We start from the raw sequence: 17847 nt of genomic DNA, 5'->3' as shown, positions 1-17847 counted from the left end.
ATAAGATTAACACACATTATTTCTATTCGTCAGCTTTTCGAACTCAAGTTTTCTTCCGTATGAATTATTTCTCGTTGAAGACTGTAACGATTTCCGTTTAGTAAAAGTTGATTTCATTACACAAGTATATTCATACCGTTTACACGCAAACAACTACTTTCTTTCCTACTGTTGAAACAATAACTGTCAGTTGCCAGCTCATAGATTCAAAAGCAGCCTTCACTGTAAGCATTTTCGAACCGGAAGCCCAGATCTACTGGTATGATCATTTTTCCGGGAATTTCTCCTCCTCCACATGAACAGCCAACAGTCGTGTGCCTACGAATTACTCTTTCCACAATGGAAGAAAGGAGCAGGGAGAATTTCATTCAGCAGTTCAGACACTTGGTATCTTGGTTTACCAGTGACAACAGCATAGATATGGGCATCGAAGAGGGAACAGCAGTGGGAATTAAATAAATAAATTCCTTCGGGGATACGCTCAGCTCAGATTAGTATCAGTGAAACATTAAGTTCGGGATCTACACTGAAGAGCAAAGAAACTGGTACACCTGGCCCCCGCGAGCACGCAGAAGCGCCACAACACGTGGCATGGACTCTACTAATGTTTGAGTGCTGCAGGGCTGTCCATAAATCCGAAAGAGTACGAGGGGGTGGAGATTTCTTCTGAACAGCACGTCGCAAGGATCCCAGATATACTCAATAATTTTCTGTGTCTGGGGTGTCTGGTGGCCAGCGGAAGTGTTTAAACTCAAGAGAGTGTTCCTAGAGCCACTCTGCAGCAATTCTGGACATGTGGGGTGTCGCATACTCTGCTGGAATTGCCCAAATCCGTCGGAATGCACAATGGATAAGGACTGATGCAGGTGATCAGACAGGATGCTTGCGCACGTGACACCAGTGAGAGCCGTATCTAGACGTATTAGGGGTCCCGTATCACTCCAACTGCACACGCCCCACAGTATTACAGAGCATTCACTAGCTTGAACAGTGCCCTGACGACGTGCAGGGTCCCTGGATACATGAGCTTGTCTCCATACCCGTTGCACTTCCGCCACGTTGAAAGTGTCTCTTCAGTCGTCGTTGGTCCCGTTCTTGCAGTACCTTTTCGCAGCCGCAGCGATGTCGGGGATTTGATGTTTTACCGGATTCCTGATATTCACGGTACACTCTTGAAATGATGGTACGGGAAAATCTCTCAATTCATCGCTACCTCGGAGATGGTGTCCCATCGCTCGTGGGCCGACTGTAACACCACGTCCAAACTCACTCACATCTTGATGACCTGCGACTGTAGCAGCAGTAACCTAGCTAACAACTGCGCCAGACACTTGTTGTCTTATATAGGCGCTGCCGACCGCAGCGCCTTATTCTGCCTGTTACCATTTCTATGTATTTGAATACGCGTGGCTAAACCAGTTTCTTTGGCGCTTCAGTGTAGAACATCATAAAAAGCCCAGCAGTCATGTACGTCTCGGAAACCTGGAGCATGACTAAACGAGAAAAGGAAAAACTATTAACATTTGTAAGAAGAGAAAGGGGCAAGATACGGGAACAGATTATATAGGAGATTATAGGGGGAAGTTGAAAAACGAAGTAATGTTCCTGTTGATGTAACAACAACAATCCTACAGAAGCTGAAGAGCAAAAGAATCCACTGGGTGGACCGCATAGCCCGTGTGCCTGAAGAAAGACAGCTGAAGAAGGCACTTGAAACCAACACCAGAAGCCCCGAAGGACAACCAGGGTAACGGGTAACGGATGACCTGGCGAAGGACCTGAAAGCCCTGGGGATTTAAGACACTTGGAGGAACCGAGTGCAAAAGAGAGAGGAATGTAGGCAGTCCGTGAGAGAGAGAGAGAGAGAGAGAGAGAGAGAGAGAGAGAGAGAGAGAGTGAGTGTTTGTGTGTGTGTGTGTGTGTGTGTGTGTGTGTGTGTGTGTGTGTGTGTGTTTGTGTGTGTGTGTGTGTGTTTGTGTGTGTGTGTGTGTGTGTGTGTGTTTGTGTGTGTGTTTGTGTGTGTGTTTGTGTGTGTGTTTGTGTGTGTGTGTGTGTGTGTGTGTGTGTTTGTGTTTGTGTGTGTGTGTGTGTGCACGCGCGCGCGCGTGTCCGTAACTGATGATCGGAGGTAGCACTAGTTGAGTTATAGAACATGAGGGCAAAGAATCGGCACGAACTATTTAAGAAACAATACCGGAAATTGCCTGAAGTAATTTAGGAGAAGTAAGTGTATTCTGTGCAAATCTGAACTACTATTCTCTCGAACCAAAGTTTTGTATCTCATCCATGCCAATTTGCAATTTGTTCGATTATCTTTTTTACATTATTCTGTTGCGTGCCTTATTAATCACTCGTATTTCCGCCTCGTTTTTAACCTAGACAGCGCTCTTACGCCAATTCGATGATTGTTGTTTAATATTTTCAGTTCTCCATCGCCTTTCATTTGAGCAGTAATGCCTGTTCAAATGTTTCCGTATTCCTCAGCCTACTTGTTAATACCTGTAAATCGTGAATCCCATGGGCTTGCTTTCCCCAGTTGGTCTGCATGTAATCAACCACCGAGTCAAAAACTGAATCTTCGCATTCTAGATTCTGCGTTGAATTCCTGATTCTGTTCTTTATGCCTTTCTTTAGCTATAAGAGACCACTGACAAAATTTAACGTCAAATTTCTTTGATATCACCTGTTCAGTTGAGAAGGAAGTAATATTTCTTAATAAAAAGTAAGTGGATTTACTATGATGTTGGCAAAGGTAGCAGCACGAAGAACATAGAAGAAACTGAAGTGAACTTTATACTGCAGATCACATATACAATAATATTGAAACGATTATTATTGAAGAAAGAAATAACTATTTATGGTTTCAGAATATTCATTAAAGTATGAGGCCAACATGTACCAAAAAATGGGCCTGTAAATATTTTGGCCTGGTATCAATGAGTGTTGTGTACATTTTCGACTATTTCCGTCTATGCAATTGGACTGGAGGTCTCAGAAACTACGAAGGAAGTGAAAAGAAGATGCACTAATACTACATTGCAGTGCCTATGTTGCCCGAAGGAACACTGCAGTATCGTATTTATTCGTCGATATCAGGAAGTGACCACCCCTTGGACAGGAATTTAATAATGTGAAATGTAAATGAGTGCAGGTTGTGACGTATGAAAGACGACATAGGGAAGTTTGGGTCTGGCCGTGAGTCATGAACGGAGATCCAGACAGCGAAAGCTGTCGAGGCGACCGCTCGCGTAAGACGGGAAATCCGGTTTCGAATCCCAGTCCGGCACAAATTTTCATTGTAGTCATTCCATTATAGAGATGATGGTTGTCCATATTCGCAACTGCAAATACATTTCATGTAGGATGCACAAAAGTTGAAGGGGCATAGATACCAATGCTAGGGTTTACAGATATCATAGCCCTTGTGGTTGGACTTGTGTTACTTACCACTGAATATGGCTTAAGATTACACATAGCCAATACGAAGGGCACGAATAGTAGTAGAAAGGAGAATGACTACACGCATAACTAGTGGAAGAAGTGAAAAAAGTGAAAAAAAATTTAGTGTCTAGGAAACAATATTACACAGTATAGTCGAAATAAAAAATATTTCAGAAGTAAACTGGCCCAGGCGAAGAAAGGTTTCAGGCTTCTGGTTTCTGCTCTGAAAGGGATCTACTGGCATTACAAAATTTATATGGGGCTGAGAAAGAAAGTGTACTTCTAGAACACAGTATTGCATACAAGTGGAACTTAAACGATGGGTAATCAGGAGAAGAAGGAACTATAACCATTTCGAAAATGGTGCTATCGAAGAATATTTTTTCACTTAATTTCTGGCAGAGTATGAAATAAAGATATACTAAAAAGAATAGTTAACCGAGAAGTCAATGTGTCGCCCTTATCAGGAAAACGGACAGGCTAATGAGACATCTGCAACAACCAGGGAAAGTTACCCTGTCGCTATCAGATGGGTAGTCCAGTGACTAGTGAGCTAAAAGAACATGAAAATTCGATAAAATCAATAGCTGTTGCTGCAGGGCGATGAAAACGTTGCAACAACGTAATCATGTTCTACGGCGGAGGGACGAGACGAATATGCAGACCAGCAACATAGTAGTAAGTCTGCCTTCGGACTAGGATCACATTTTGCTTGCCGCATGTGGGAAGTCGTGCTACTGGCGTACGGGTAGTGGAGCTGTGCCGAGGAGAGGCAGTACGCTGGGATAGAAACATCTTCTAAAAACTTACTGTCTTGTTAGTTTCTGTAACATAATCAAATTACAGGCTTTCGTAACATGACTGTCTATGCAGGTGTTAGCTTACCAAATTAGACTGACTTGTAACGTTCATCATATACGTTCAACCTGTAACATTATTCAAATCTGCCACTTCAAAGACAGAAATTTAAAAGCAAATTCGATATTGCGTTCATTGAACTTGAGACAGTTTGATCATAAATAAACACACACACACACACACACACACACACACACACACACACACACACACACACACACACACACACACACACACTTGTAATATGTATGGGTGGACTTCTTCGGATTCGCTACTAACTGTGCTAGCCGCGCTGGAGTTTCCGTGATACGCGAAACCTCACAGTGCTGTTGAACTTAAAAACTTATTCGCATAGGTACAATTTCAAGGTAGTCGTCGGTCGGAGCAATGTTTTATAGAGTATTATTTGTATGAAGGGTTCGGTATGAATCTGTGTCAGCTACCTCCTGTTCAGGCATCTCTTTCGAATACCGCTTCTCTCGCCTACGTTTCGGCAGTTGACCCTTAACATAAACGCATGAGGGATTGGAAGAATGCAGCTATCAGTATCGAATAATGCGGATTTATTGCAGGTCTATTTCGACTATATTACAGTCATATTAGTGCATACATCATCCAATGTGGTCACATCAAACTTGTGCTTAAACGCCAACTTTCAAGTTTTAAAACATAGTCACACCTACCAAAATATTAAGAAAAAGAAACAGTATATCTGACAATACGAAGGATGAATTCATGTATTCAAACTTGAAAGATACGTGTGTTTGAAGACAAGTTCGATGTGAACACATTGGGTGATACATGCACCGGTAATTGCTATTCTACAATCTAAATCTATCGGCAAGAAATCCAGGTTATTCGCCAATGATCGCTGCATTCCTCCATTTGTATATCCAACTGCCGCTGCACACGGGAGTCCTATGGATTCCGACATAAATAAACAAATGGAGCGTATTGCGCATAAATAAGCAGAAAGGCCTGTTACTATCTGATTAAACGATTGCAGAACACTCACTGGAAGCAGTCGCATCCATAAAATATATAGCAGTAAGCGTACGGAGCGCCAGGTTGGCCGTGCGGTCTAACACACGACTTTCCGCCTGGTCCCCGGCACGAATGCGCCCGGCGGATTTGTGTCGAGGTCCGGTGAACCGGCCAGTCTGTGGATGGTTTTTAGGCGGTTTTCCATCTGCCTCGGCGAATGCGGGCTGGTTCCCCTTACTCTGCCTCAGTTACACTATGTCGGCGATTTCTGCGCAAACAAGTTCTCCACGTACGCGTACACCACCGTTACTCTACCACGCGAACATAGGGGTTACACTCGCCTGGTGTGAGACGTCCCCTGAGGGGGGGTTCCACCGGGGGCAGAACCGCACAGTAACCCTGGGTTCGGTGTGGGGTGGCGGAGGGATGAAGTTGACTGCGGTAGTCGTCGTGGGGTTGTGGATCACTGCGGCTGCGGCGGGGACGGAGCTTCTCCGTCGTTCCTAGGTCCCCGGTTAACATGCAATACAATACAATGGTATAGAGTGATTTTAAGTGGAACGCCAATATAGGACAAATCGCAGGTAAGACAGATTCCTTCGAAGAATCCCCAGAGAGTGTAATCCACTCACGAACGAGGTAGCTTACAAAACCGTCGTTCGACCAATATTGCTGTTATACGATCTGTACCAGGTTGGACTGATAAAGGAAAAATAAAAGATCCAAACAAGATCAGCTTCACTTAGCGGGCGTGACAGCATCACAGAGATGCTCAGTCAACTGCAGTGGCATATGCTGCAAAGTGGGCATTTTGCATCACGGTGTGGATTATTGTTAAAGTTCGGAGAGCTTAGCTTTCGTAAAAGCGGCAGCCAACGTATTGCTCCCTTCTACGTGTATCTCGAGCAAAAACCAAGAAGATGAAATTAGATAGATTCGAGCTGACACGGTGGAATACCACCAACCTTTCTCCGCGCGAACCATTCATGACTGGAACCGGAAATTTGCAAAAACTTTCTAAAGACAAGCTCATATAAATATTTATTTACAAAAAACCGGTTTCGACGGGCTTTGTTGCACCTTCAGGTCTTCAAAAATTTATGTTATAAAGTGTGTTTAAAATGAACGCATTTTATAACTAATGAACACACACATTTTTGAAGACCTGAAGATGATAGCAAAGTCTGTCGCAACCGGTTGTTTGTAAACAAAGAAATAATAATGCGCTCTTGGCTTTCGAAAGTTTCTACGTATCGCTCCCTCTAATTTCTCAGCACGAGAAAATTCTACGAAAGTGTGAAGTTATAGTGGTACACGAACTACCCTCCGTCTCACGGGCGTAAGGTGATTGGCGAAGTATAGATGTGGATGCAGAGGCAAATGTTTGTGATGACGTAACGAAAGTCGCAGTCCCAGCCTGACACGGCGATAAGAGGAGGACTGAACCGATTGATATCTGTTACAAGAAAAACGAATGGTACGAGGACAAACAGCGCAGCCCAAGAACCGCAGCGACGCTGCTGCTAAATGAATAGCTACGAGGCTCGGCTGCGGCTCGATGGGCGCACAGGCGGCGGATGCGCTCCCGCTGGAAGCAATTGAAGAGCCCGGCAGCGCACTCAGCATTAAGGATGCAGAGCCCCCGCAGCCTAACCGCATCAGCCGGCAGACGGCGGGCCCTGAGTGCCGTCATTACGCCTCCCCTCCCCTGGCTGTTCCCGCGGGCGCCCCTGCGAGGGCGCCAGCCGCTTCCCGCACAACACCTGTCCCAGCCGCGCCCTTGAAATATTCACGCGCAGACAAACGCGAGAGCATCCCTCGCAGGCAGCCTATCTACGTAAATCGCTACATGCAGAGTTCCATTCTGTGGCATCGCTGTTCCATGCATTCCAGATTTTTGTGGAATAGCGTTCCCGAAGGCTGCTCAAAGTCCTCAGGACAATGTGGGATTCGTAGTTTCGCTCTCATTCTGTACATTTCTGTAATATGTGATACTAATTTTTATTTCTTTCACTTTCACTACAGATCCGTTCTCAGGAATCATTGTCATTGTCATTATCGAGTTACCTGCGATACGATGTGGGTGATACGGTAGAACACTGAGCATGGACTGCTACTTAAATATACTCTTATACTGTCTAGATGAATCGACATCGCCCGCAACAGTATTTGGACGTCGTTCTATATTCGTTGAATCAAGTCAGTAGTTAATCTGTTATGACAGTAATTTGACAGTTCTGGAGCTACGGTGTCAGACGTTTACAAATTAAAAGCACTAAACGTGTAACATCGTAGCTCCAATCTGTGAGATTACGTCGTAACAAATTAACTACTAACTTAATTCAACAAACACTGGACGACAGTCAAAATATAGTTGCCAACGATGTAACATGAATTTAGATCCATCTAGTCAATATACAGGTTGTACATTAATAAAACCGACAAACTGCGGGGGACGTGTTCCTGACTCGAAATCGAGAGAAAAAGGTCCTATGAACATGTGTCGGGAAATGGACGCTGTGCGTGTAACAACAACAAATCGTCCCGGAACACAATACAGAGCTGCATCGCATCCAAGTCAAAAGAGATGTTCTACTCGTCGCAGGTGATAGCGATTGTAGCGGTTGTCATACGGGATACATACGTAGGTTGGAACTTAAATAGTGGCAACTCTGCTGTGGCGACACTATGCAATGGAATCTACTATTGTCGCTGATAGCACACGTTGTTGACATACCTACCTTACCTCCGAGCGAATGTACTCGCCCGTTCCACGTCACCGTGAGCGAGCGGTCCAACGTAACAGTGTCACTATGTTTTCGAAACAGGAACAACGGAGTTGGATCGAGATTGAATGTGCCAGAGATCGTACATCAAGAAAGTGTCATCAAGGCCTTCAAGAGGCGGGGAATCGGCATTCCCGTACAGAACAGTGGCACGTTGGGTAAAGGCCTTCAAAGAAGGTCGGCAGACTGTGGCAGGCATGCATCGGGCGGTCGTCGAAGCGTCGCTGAAGGAGAAGTGCATGCTGTTGCTGCGTTAGTGGACAGTGTTCGACGCCATACGATTAGTGAGCTGGCCCACGAAACCGGATTAGCGCATACGACTGTGCTTCGCATCCGGAAGGAACGCCTGGGCATGCGAAAAATTCCATCACGATGGGTTCCGCATGACTTGACGGAAATGAAGAAACGAATGCGTTACGACGCTGCTCAGACGCACTTGGAGCGCTATGAGCGCAAAGGAGAGGCTTTCTTACGCCTTATTGTAACACTGGATGAGACATGGGCCACATCGCACGAGCCAAAACTGAAACGTCAATCCAACGAATGGCGTCATTACGGGTCGCCGCGAAAGTCGAAAGTGCATCAGAGCCCCGGTATGGTGAAAGTTATGGTGATTCTCGTGTACAGCTGTGATAGTGTTATCCTAACGCATTACGTTCCTCCACGACAAACCGTCAATGGACAGTATTACTGTTTGTTTTTGGAGCATCACCTGCAACCAGCTTTGCGAAAGAAGCGGCGACACTTTCTGCGCAACTCACCCGTCATTTTGCACGACAATGCACGGGCGCATACAGCGCAAGCTGTGGCTGCTCTGTTCAGTCGATGGGACTTGGGAGTACTGTACCACCCACTATACTCCCCAGATTTAAGTCCTCGTGACTTTGATTTGATTCCGAAGATGACAGAACCACTCCGTGGCATTCGCTTCAGAACTGTTCCAGAGATTCGACAGGCAGTAGACCGCTACATTCACACGATCAACTGAACAGGCTCTGCTAACGGTATACTACACCTTCCACATCGCTGGCAACGGGTTCTAAACAACGCTGGTGACTACTTTGAAGGACAGTAACAGGTGCAAACATGTAACACTCTTGTATCGGTTGTGAATAAATAGTTGCCAGTATTGAACTTCCAACCCTCGTATAACAGTACTGTGACTTACACAATGCTGGCGGGCCTGTTAGCTGGAGCTTGTACTAAGGTTCGTCTCAAAATCCAGTTGAACCCGGTCCTTCAGAATTGCTGTACGCACTGTCCGCTGCCTCCCTGCACGTTGTTCTGTCTGAAAGGGCCCATCATCACACAAAGGCCTAAAAAGGGGATTGAAATGTCGTGTTGTATGGTTGGTACCTGTTAATGTACCTGTTTTGGTATAGACGTGCTGCCTTTCGAGCGTTTCCAGCTGCTTGTTCCCAATAGGTTTACCGCGTCATTCTGCTGCTTTCGGTACGCCGCGTCAATCTCACAGCCTACAATACAGAGAGAACACACGGCACGTGGTCAGAGGAATTCTCATTCGTCAGAGCCACCTGTCGTGGCAACTATACTTTTCCGGACACATGTTCATGTAACTTTTTTCCTCCATTTTGTGCCAGGTATCTGTTCCTGCAGATTGTCGGTTGTATTTATTTCAGCTTGTGTATGTAAGTAGTAATCCATGCTCAATATTTTACAATTAGATAATATGTATATGGAAAATAACGTCACTTATACCGTAGCACAGGTCCCTCGATAATGGCAATTTTAGCCGAAAAGGAATCCGTAGCTGAAGTGCAAGAAATAAAAATTAATGTCACAGAACAACAAGCCTGGACTGTCATTTATAAATACATCATTTGCTGACTTTTACTACGCTGCAAGCTCTAGGTAACAAATTTATTTAATAACTAATAAAATGATGTAAACAATGACCAATAGTATTTATCAAACTACTTCCCTTAGTTGCAAAATCAGTTATTAGTATCTTCTTGGTTTGCAAGTTATGCCCCACGACCTAATAAAACAATGTTTTATTGCCAGACGCGTTTTGCTTCTTTCATTTTCAATGCATTTTTTGTGGCCTATAATACTTCCAGCGGATGGCTTAGTGACTAAGCCACCTTGTGTGTCCACCCTTTAAGTGAGAATGCCCAGGTCACACGGCTCAGTGTGACGCAGACGTGTAAACCAGTTACGCACCGTGCCACTGAGACACACTCGTGTTTCTTATCGCCTACTTCATAGGTGTCAATCTGCCTTTCGAGTGGCGTGATGGTCGTTTTGCAGAGTTGACACCCAAGTAGGACGTCGGACTTCATATATGTTGTGATGCTAGCAACTGAACACGTGGGCGTTCCTACACTCGTAGGCGAGGTTCTGGACGCCCACGCAGCATAGATACCCTCATGACCGCCGTATTGTACGGCCGGCAGTGGCACGATAGATAACAGCAAATGTGACTTCAAAAGTGTCAACACTAACTGTAGTCTTCAGCTCGCGTCGCTGCATCGAAGTGCACAGCTCTGTGGGTGCCGCCAGAAGATTACATGGAGGATGGAACAGCGCGTTGACGTCTTTAGCGACAAAGATTCTGCCTGAATGCAAGAGACGGTCGTCCGCACATGCGACCTACTAAGCACTGCCTTTAACATTGTATGTAACTGTCACACATTCGTCTCAAATGGTTCAAATGGCTCTGAGCACTATGGGACTCAACTTCTGAGGTCAGTAGTCCCCTAGAACGTAGAACTACTTAAACCTAACTAACCTAAGGACATCCACACATATCCATGCCCGAGGCAGGATTCGAACCTGCGACCGTAGCGGTCGCGCGGATCCAGACTGTAGCGCCTAGAACCGCTCGACCACTACGGCCGGCTGCAACAGGAAAGTGATGTGTTCTCCTAACAGGATTAAAGTCGTGATGCATCTTCCCTGGCCAGCATCAGGCCGAACTTGTGTCCAATGGATCACGCGTGTGACCTGATGGTACGACAAGCTACTAATTCCGTTCTTCCATCCACAACTCCAGCAGAGCTGTGCGAGCAGATCCAGGAGATGTGGGCTAACGTATCCCAAGACAATGCTGGTCATCTTTATTTGACTGCTTGCCACAATCAGTGTGTGCCAATTGACACCCTTAGAGGCTACCGTGCGTAGTAACATGGATGTTTCAGAATTCTATGTACTCCGGAACTGTTGTTTCTTCAATAAGCCGAATTAATTGGAAAGCTCCCACTAGTTGTTATAATTTTCTTTGCAGACACTGTACATACCTTTTTTACAGTAGTTATATGATATATACGTGGGATATATTTCTACACTACGTTTTTCGGTATCCTTGCCAGTGGACATGGAGACTATGGATCAGAAAAGAGATCCTTATACTCGCTTCAAACTCGCCAGCGAGTCATGTGACGTCATCTCCGAACTCACGTTCTCCGTTTGCTCGTAGACTCATGAGTCTCCGCCGCAACGGACTCGCCACCTGATGCTGTTGTCGGGTGCAGGTGGACTCTACTTGCTCAGAAAGAAAACCTAGTGCACGAGTTCAGAAGTATAACTGCGGACTCGTGGCGTTCCCGCAACAGTTTTGAAAGAAATTTTCGCCATTCAACTGTAAATTACTGTTCATGGCTTTATAGCCATTTCCGAGTGGAACTTGAAATGTCACAAAATGTCCAATCTCTCTAAATGGCAGAAACAAGTTGTATACCCATATAACAACTGATCAGTTAGCACTGAATATTGTTCTGTTTATACATACATCTACATAGATAAAACTTTTTCGAAGACTGCTACAAATTTATTGTAATACTTAATACCAATTCAGAGAATATCTAACCATTACGCTGACACGCACACAATCCGACGCATTACCGAATCTGTAACGACAGTACCAAAATACATGACATGAGGATGAAGTGCAATCTGTAAATGATGATCAACTGCTAAAATAAAAACGGAAAAGAATGATAAGCTACACAACTCGCTGTTAGCCCATAAACACAAGCTGCCATGACGAAATTAATACAGAAGTAGCACGCAGTTCCATCGCAGGGATGTAACAGTGACGTTATTCTGTGCCCAATTTTTGTTTGACGTAGCACATTTGTTTTCTCGTAGTGGAGGTGGAATAAACAAGAATACAGCAACGTTGCTTTCATTGTACGAAATTAATGTTTCTTCGGAAGCGTGGTCGCTAGCGTGAAACTTCTTCCAGATATTATTTCTCCTCGAATTTTGCGATTTTGTACTTTGCATCAATTAATTTTCGTCTTACACCCTCAACAGTCTCTCAAAACACATGTTCTTTAAAGCCCACCTGATCCCGGAAATCCACCATCGCGCCTTACAGGTGCTACTGTGTAGCAGCAATTCATCTTCCGTTCTAAAAGTCAGTCACGACTAGACTTACGCTCCTGGGTGCTACAGTTATAGAGAACGAGTAGCCGAGTAGGAAGAGACCGCAGCGCCACACTTCAGACACACTGCACTCGCAGTACTACACCGGGAACGAGGAAAGCCCGTTAGCACTGATGTAACAGCGGCGCCTTGATTTGTGAAGTATGCAACCCGGAACACTGTACTCGTACTCGCTTCGTTTCTGATATCCGATCGAGATGCAGGCAGATGAGCTAGCATAGGCAACGCAGCAGAGTAGTGCAACGCTGTTACGGAGGGCGTAAGTGAAGGGTAGCATGGTCAGAGCGACTGACCTAGGTGTTTACTGCCTGCAGCAGTAGTCCTGGCCCTGCAGTTCTTGCGCTACATCACATACCTTGCACCTGGACTTCCCCCCGCTCCTTGCTCTGTTTACCGTGCGCTTAATTCGCTTTAATCGCTCTCGCTGGTAGTAATATATTTGCTCCGTGGTCATCTCTAAGCGATGAGGGGGAACTCTGCTCCCCCAGTAGATTGACACACAAGGAGAGTTTCGATCCCTCTTCCCGGAGTCAGCTCTTCGTATTTGCAATCTAGCCACGGTCGGCTACTATAGCAACATTTCGTGCTGACAGTCTGTGGAGACACGGAACATTTACTCGGATATTTTTCGGTTAAGCCGACTTTTCGGTACAGAGTTGAACCACGTTTTAACGCTTTTCTTTCCACTGAGATTTCTAATAGCCCTTTCCGTATGTACCGCTACGGACTTGTGTTTTGTTATACAGAGCCCAAGACGTTCTTTTCCTGATACATGCGTGCACATCTCATCTCACACGGTAGTTGCCGCAGAGTGATTATCCGCTTTTAGAAACATATTGCAGGAAGTATGAGGCCGTAGACTGGTTTATTGTTCTTCGCATTTAGGAAAAGAATTACAGATCTAATCCCACAACCTGTGAGATTGTAAAGAAGCACTATGCAACATAAACAACACACAGAGGTAACTTTTGCTCGACTAAAAGCAACTATCAAGCAAGCGCCGATATGCAATTGTAACTCGGCCACAGAAAGAATCACAAGTGGAACTTACTTTCTCGCTGTATCTCGTACGTTCCGCAGGGAATGCAATTGCTGGATGATCCCATAGTCAGAGGCTTTATACGCAATATTTTAGCTCCCACAGCGCTCGTGCCGTCCTAAGGATAACAAGATTACGGTGCGGTGGCAGGGAGAGGAGAGGAGAGGAGGGGATTGGGGTTCCCTCCACGCCAAGAAGGCAGGTAAATTATGTGGCTCCTGAGCCGTTCCCCAAGGGTGCCTTCCCCACAGACTAGGGGCGCTCCTGCAAAGGAGGGTTACGAGACGCCTGGTGTTTCACCTCAGGCATTACGTTTTCTCACCCACGATGCAAACAAAAACCTTCCAGTTTATCTATGAGTAGCTTAAACATCCTCGACAAGCGCATACCCAAATAAAGACTCCGATTTATTTCAAATATTTCCAGTACCATCACAAGTTACAACGCACTACTTAACAGCTTTTTCAACGAGGAATGTCTGCTTTACAAATTAAATGATCCTTTTCATCCATATCGAATACGTCATGCAGTCTTCCCTACAGCCTCAGTTATTTGTTGGATGTATCCCAATTTCGTCTTCCCCTAAAGTTTTCACCCTCTAGAGCTCCGTCTAATACGACGGAAGATATTCCATGTTGTCTTAACGCATTCCTTATTACCCTATCCTTTCTCCTTGTCAGTGTTTTCTGTGTTTCCCGTGCTTTCAGTATGTCCCTCTCTCGCTGTTTTGTGGAGAACCACTTCCTTTTCTTGTCAGTGCACCTAGTTATTAAAATCCTGCTGTAGTATCGCACCTCAAACGCTATAATTATATTCTTTTCCTATTTTCCCACAGTTCATGTTTCACCACCATAAAATGCTGTACCGCGAAACGTACATCCTCAGTAATTCGTTCCTCTGACGAAGACCATCTTTGATAGCGGTACACTTCTTTTGGCCAGCAATGCCCTTCTTTGTGTCTTCTGATTCGCTTTTTTGTCGTCCTCGCTGCGTCCATAATGTGCAATTTTACTTCCAAGGTTGCAGAACTCTTACACTTCGTCTACTTTGCAGTCACTAATTCTGATTTTAATTTATCGATAATCTAATTTCTGTTACTCATCAGTACCCTCATTATCCTCACTAAGGATAGCACTGTCATCAGCGAATATTATCACTGATATCTTTTCAACCTGAATTTTAATACCTCTGTCAAATGGTTCAAATGGCTCTGAGCACTAGGGGACTTAACATCTGAGGTCATCAGTCCCCTAGAACTTAGAACTATTTAATCCTAACTAACCCAAGGACATCACACACATCCATGCCCGAGGCAGGATTCGAACCTGCGACAGTAGCAGCAGCGCGGCTCCGGACTGAAGCGCCTAGAACCGCTCGGCGACAGAGGCCGGCCAATACCGCTGTCGAAGAATTCTTTTACATCCATCATTGTATTCTCAATGTATAGAGTGATTAGTAGGGGCCGAAAGACTGCACCCCTATCTTACCCCATTCAGAAGCCAAGCACTTCGCACTTGGTCTTCAAGTCGTCGTGTTACCTCTTGGTTCTTGTACATACTGGATATTACCTCCCTTTCCCGATAGATTACTTCTATTTTGCTCAGAATTTTAAACATCTTCCAATATTTTACACTGTCGAACGCTTTTCCTAGGTCGAAAAATTCCAGGATATATATAAAGATGGTATCTGTTCTTTCGGACATGTCCGAAACAACAAATACCATCTTCATATAGATAAGGCTTACCGGCCAATGATCTTCAGTGCGAATGCACTCACATTGACCGAACCGGGAATCGGTAGATTGACTGCCGCGAGTAATGAGTATAGTGGACAGTAATTTGGAGATATGGGTCTCATGCAAAGCGTGCCAGAGATACGTCCCTAAGGTCGAACTATCCTCTGTGTCCTGGGTGGCTCAGACGGGTCTACCATGTAAGCAGGAGATCCCGGATTCATTGTAATTTCAAAATTCAATTCCAAGAGAATCGAATCCAGTGTCTTGAGCATTACGCCGGATCGCCCTTTATGTGCTAGTAAGGGGCGACCAAAAAGGTTCCGTCTGAGGGCGTCGCTGCAGCGTATATGTAAACAAGCACGACTCCGATGCGGGTATATTGGCACCGACATATAGGCAAGGGATTAGCGTGGCATTCGTGTCTTTCCGATGAACATGTGTTAAATACAAAGACGTTTGCCATGGCAACTATTAGCAGATATGTCCAAACAGGACTTAAGTGCTATTGCTGTGCTTGGCTGATGAAGGACAAACACCGGTAGACATCCATAGGAAAATGAGGAATGTGTATGGGGTAGCATGTCTATCGAAAACTACTATTGTGGAATGGTGCTAAAAGGAGTGCTGCTGCTTCCTGATAACGCACGTCCCCATATCGCAAATGTCATAACGAAGAAGTTACGTCAACTCAAATGGGAGACACTCGGGCACCCATCCTATATTCTTTATCTGCAGGCAGTTCCCGACTTCTTCAAGCAGTCGGTCATGGTGTTTTACCATACGGTATCTTGAACCTGGTGCGTCTGTGGGATGACTGCCTCAACGCTCAGGCAAACCTGATTAGCATGCCGATTATGGACTGTATGGCGCCGGCCGCTGTGACCGACTGACCGAGGCTTCAGTCCGGAACCGCGTTGCTGCCACGGTCGCAGGTTCGTATCCTGCCTCGGGCATGGACGTGTGTGACGTCCTTAAGTTAGTTTGGTTTAAGTAGTTGTAAGTCAAGGGGATTGATGACCTCACATATTAAGTCCCATAGTGCTCAGAGCCATTTCTTGACTGTATGGCCTTCGAATGGAAACTTATTGCTCGCCCATCATACGTTTTGTCGGTTATCGATGTTTTCACTTCTGTCAAAGATTTGTGTAAATAAATAAATGATAAATAGCGGCTTGGTACGGAATCTACTGTAAACAGCAGGCCCCCTAGAACTACTGAAGTCAGTTCAAAGAGCGGAAGAAAGCAAGAGGTACACGTCTCCAGTAGCAACAGGCCTGATAAAGTATTAAAGCATATTGATGTCGATTCTTTGGGTTGAAGACACCACACACACATCAACGTAAGTTTTACATCAAACTGCCGTGTCATACAGGTGAGTTGCAAATGTGGCTATTCCTGTACGCATGGGAAAGTCGCAAGTAACGTTCTTTGTAAACATACGCACAGTTGCCATGACAATTACCCATGACTAGAACGCCACACAGTAATGAACTGCTGAATTTCAGCTGAGGGTAAAGCACCTGTGGAGACGCATTGGAGGCGTTCTGTGGAGCAATAAAGTGAATATCATCATGCAACGGAGGCCAGTCGTCGCCAATAATAGGGTGTGCATCATCACGTTACACGCAGAATACGAGTCAATAAGCATTGTTGGTTGACGTGTGCACCAGAGTAAAACTGATGGGGAGCTGACGTGGAATCGGTTACAACTGACAGATAGTTTTGAGGAATCACAAAGCGCAGGTCGCACACGTTCAGCAGGTACACACGATACTCAAAATCAACGAATTTTGACTCAAAGGAAATGTCTGAATGCTCCAGAGCGCCAGAACGGAATCTGCCGTTCGAAGAGACTACAGTACATCACATATTGCGTCAAACTGTTCGGAGGCGATTGCATGATGCTGATCTCATTTCCGATGACCATGGAGAGCACAATGCCGTACACAGTAACACTTGACACCCTGAACTCCACGTCCGCCGCTCGTGGTCTCGCGGTGGCGTTCTCGCTTCCCGAGCACGGGGTCCCGGGTTCGATTCCCGGCGGGGTCAGGGATTTTCACCTGCCTCGAGATGACTGGGTGTTTGTGTTGTCCTCATCATTTCATCATCATCCAGGAAAGTGGCGAAATTGGACTGAGCAAAGATTGGGTAATTGTACGGGCGCTGATAACCACGCAGTTGAGCGCCCCACAAACCAAACATCATCATCATCACCCTGAACTCCGTTACAGATGGGCAGGGAATCATGCTGAATGGACACCGTTCTCGTTAACAAGTTCCTTCGGCATGTTTGGATGACCAGAATGGAGTGGCCAGCTCGTCCCTGGACATGAAGCCAATCGAACTGTGTGGGATCGACTGAAACGAGCTGTTTTTGGACGTCGACATCTACCAAGTACTTCCGTGAAAGACGAACAGCTCCAGCCAGGACTAGCTTTATTATCTTATTGATGGTGAAAGATATCTTTACAGTTAAGGTGTATCTTTACAATTAATCTGAATATGGGGAGTACAGTGTGGCCTCAATGCAACTGTCGCGCAGACGGAATGCAGTAAGATGTGCCGTACATCAGAGCTGGATGAAGCATGG

The 17847-nt window shown here is 45.4% G+C and overlaps 1 protein-coding gene across 4 annotated transcripts in view; it reads right to left on the bottom strand.

Annotated features, from left to right (window-relative positions):
• LOC126162305 (pleckstrin homology-like domain family B member 1) overlaps positions 1 to 17847 on the bottom strand; it is a 1095423-nt gene that overhangs the window by 701077 nt on the left and 376499 nt on the right. The gene's annotated exons all lie outside the window — the stretch shown is intronic.

Source organism: Schistocerca cancellata, chromosome 2 (assembly GCF_023864275.1).
Source record: "Schistocerca cancellata isolate TAMUIC-IGC-003103 chromosome 2, iqSchCanc2.1, whole genome shotgun sequence".
Lineage (NCBI taxonomy): Eukaryota > Metazoa > Arthropoda > Insecta > Orthoptera > Acrididae > Schistocerca > Schistocerca cancellata.
Note: the sequence above shows the minus strand (reverse complement) of the source record. Positions and strands in the feature narration are given on the sequence as shown.